We start from the raw sequence: 4,179 nt of genomic DNA on the forward strand, positions 1-4,179 counted from the left end.
TCGTCAACTTTCGATGTAAAGAAAGTTTGTCTTTTAAAAACGAATGCAATGTTTGTAAAATGTATCATATAGAGGTCAAATACCTCGTGATGTAATCAACTATTGTGAATCGTTTATAATGTATATGAACGGGTCTTTCCAGTTGGTATCAGAGCGGTGGTCTTAGCGAACCAGGTCTGCATTAGTGTGTCTAACTGATAGTTGTTAGGATGCATTAGTGAGTCTGGACTTCGACCGTGTCTGCATGTCAAAAGTTTTGCTTATCATTTTGTGTCGAAAATTGTCTGTGTATCATTCTTAGGGAATCACTTGCTTATCACTCTTAGTCTAGACACATCTTACTGCATTGATTGCATGAATAGTGTATAGACAAAATTCATATCTTAGCGTATCTGTTACTGTAAACTTTGCCTAGTATATTCCGTAAATTCCTCCGTAATCTACGAAATCTTTTGTTCTATATACAGGTATTCTATGTAATTAGAATATCATCCGATATCCAAAAATCATTTCATATCGAAAACCCTTTACTCAATCGTACGAAATGGAACTCGCCACTAGTTCAAGTTCTTCGGAATTCGACAGCTATTTCGACATGGATGTTCACCTAAGCTCCGGAAGCAGCGTCACCAGAATGAATCAACCAATCAGTCATCCCCAATTCATCTGATGAGTTCGTAGTCGACTTAATCAATGGAGACACGAAGGAGGCGATCCCTCCCACCAACCGAATTCACCTTTTGGCGAAGAACTTGAAGCACTTACCGGCGAACCTGTTCGAAACACCATTTTCTCTCTCATTTCCAGAGTATCTCGCCACGACTATATCACAACTCAGATTCTAAACCTTATTCATTCACTCGTTCCTACCGACAATCATTCCGGAGTAATAAGTCAACGAGCTTCGCGCCCGAGTTGTAGCCTTGGAAAATATGGTGCAAAATGTACCAGCTTCAGCAACATCACCGACACCAACATCAATACCAGTACCACCAACAATCCAAGTTTCAACATCACACGCCTCAACATCTCATTATGTACCTCGAGCATAATCATCGTTCTACGAATCGTTCTATATCATTTATCTTCGTTCTACATGACGATTATGTAATCTCTAATGTTTTAGAGATTATTTATTCTAGTTCTAACGGTAAATCAAATTAGTTTAACATTATATTGACTCATTAAATCTATGATTACATCTGAAGAAAATATATATGTATATATATTTTCATAAAGATTGTAATTAAAAATTCTTTTGTACAAACTGTTAATGGTGAAAATATTTTAACGGGTAGGTAATACCCGAGGAATATTTAGATTTCACATTAATAAGTTATATTGTACATTAAACAAAACATCCCCTTTTTCTTCGCTCTTTCGGAATAGGTACAGAAATGGGTCCAATCTGATTCAACAGTCATTTACTATCCTACTTACATCCACAGATATACGTATCCGTTCACCGCTGAATAACCATTTTCATTCAATTTCATATTTGGATTTTGTCCTATCAGAATCCCACAAGTGGCATAATGAAGAAAACATTGGACAAAACAAAATTTGTTAGAAACAAACAAATTAACTATGAGAAATTCTGTTAAGAATCCACGCTAACAAAATCCTAGCTAACTGTTAATTCTGTATTACATTTTATTTATCGCAATTTATTTATCGCAATTTTCATTCTCGCAATTTTATTTATTGTCATTTAATTTCTGTTATTTATTTTACGCACTTTAAATATCGGGACACATATACAATGTTTTGACATATCATATTGACGTCATCTATATATATTATTTGGAATAACCATAGACACTCTATATGCGGTAATGTTCGAGTTAGCTATACAGGGTTGAGGTTGATTCTAAATAATATATATACTTTGAGTTGTGATCGAGTCTGAGACATGTATATAATGGGTCACGACATGTATTAATTAATTCGAATATTATATATTAAACTATATATGAATTGTCGAACTACTAATTGTGGACTACTAACTGTGGACTAATAACATTGGACAATTAAAATGAATTAAAATATTGATTATAACATATGAAACTAAACATTTCTTCAAGTTTACCACTTGATTTCATCTTAAAACTCATTTGTATCTTAATGATTACAACCTGCGTTCAAACCTTTCATGATTCTTGAAAGCACCTCAATCGAGAGGATGAACCTGTGATGACCCGGGAATTTCCGACCAAATTTAAACCTAAATCTTATTTGATTTCGATACGATAAGCAAAGTCTGTAATGTTGAGTCTCAAAAACTTTTGAACTTTGTTCATGTAACAATTTAAACCTTTGACGATTCCCGACGATTCACGAACAATTGTGTGTAATTAAATATGTAAAACAATAAATAGAATAAATAAATTACTATGATACATATATATTATTACAAGTTAAAATATAAATGATATATAAATATTATTATTATTACTTTCATTATTATTGCTAAATGTTAATATCGATATTAATACTTGTATTATTGATATTATTAATTTTGATATGAAATATAAATGTATATATAAGAACTAGATATGTATCAGTCATTATATTATATTTATTGATATTATTACTATCATTAATAATATCAATATTATTATAACTAATTTTATTGGTATCATTAATAATAAAATTATTATCATTATTATTATTAAACTTATTATTGATATCAATATTATTACTCTTAAAAATTATTGATATTAATTGTATTATTATTAATATTAAATGCTAAAATTTATATAAAAAAAGAAGAAGTTATTTTTATGATTCATTATATATTTAAAATACATATACATATATATATATATATATATATATATATATATATATATATATATATATATATATATATATATATATATATATACTATATAATTACAAGATACAGATTCATATATAAATACATATACAAATATATACAGGTATAAAAATACGGTATATACAAATAAATATGAGATAAATACGTAATTCAGTTTCATGTCGTTGTTATATCTGTGTAATCTGTCTGCTTGATTGATAAATATGTCTATATCTAAGATCACAAAGTACTGTAAATTATTCGATTCAGTTTATGTCTTTATCTTATTCTTATTTTCTGTATCTTCTTTCTCCTGTCTTCTACTTCTACCGAATATCCTGTTGACACCAATGTGATTACAAAACAAAACGAGTGCTACATGTAATTTCAACAATCATTCAATTCCTAATCTTCATTATCAATTACAACTAACCCAAAATGATGAGTTTAAACAGAAAACTCAAGAAAACCATCTCACCCCTTTTCTTCATAATCATCATAACCGGACACCATCATTCATCAAACACCACCATTGCCACCATCAACCGAACGATCAATCACTTTCAACATTACCTTATTTAACTGTTTTGAATGACAACCACCCACAACCGTTCGCTACCTTTCAAATTTTGTCGAAGCACGTATACCACCGGCACCACCTTTGGTACATCTTCACCATCTCTCATCTTCACCATCGAGCACTCTTCCCCTTCGGTTTACAACCATCACAAACCACTTAAACAATTATATTTTTGCAGCACCAACCACCAACCGTAACCATATTTAAATTACTACGGCTAACCTGCTACTTCTTTCTGTTTTCTATCTATTGCAACCCAAGTAACCACCATGAAAGCTTCAACAATCGAAACCTTTACTCCTACTGCTTATTTTTTTTCTCTCGAACAAACACTCTAAATACAGAATAATAGGAAACCCTCGTTTGCTTTTATTGTTAAGTTTATTTTTTTTTTCAATCATACAAGCTTATTGGTTTCCTTTTTGACCAAAAGCAATCCACTTGCCCACTCAAAGAGACAAATTGATTGGAATTAGTTGAAGTGCGTAACAACCTAACAAAGATGGCGATTGATTAATTAAATATAATGCTTACGTACATTTTTATTTAATTATTTCAGTTTCTTTGCTCTCAAAGTACCAGACTCGAAAACCACCTGATACTTGTGTATTGGACTGCAAGTTGGGCCAGCAATTTCCTTCTTGTTGTTGGGCTGATGGAATGGAGCCATAGTATAGTTTTTCTTCTTTAGGTCGGGATCCAGTTTAGTCATTTTTTTTAACCGAATGATTTATGCTGGAGATAAATATTAATAATTGATGATATGTGATTATGATGCAAT

Source organism: Rutidosis leptorrhynchoides, chromosome 1 (assembly GCF_046630445.1).
Source record: "Rutidosis leptorrhynchoides isolate AG116_Rl617_1_P2 chromosome 1, CSIRO_AGI_Rlap_v1, whole genome shotgun sequence".
Lineage (NCBI taxonomy): Eukaryota > Viridiplantae > Streptophyta > Magnoliopsida > Asterales > Asteraceae > Rutidosis > Rutidosis leptorrhynchoides.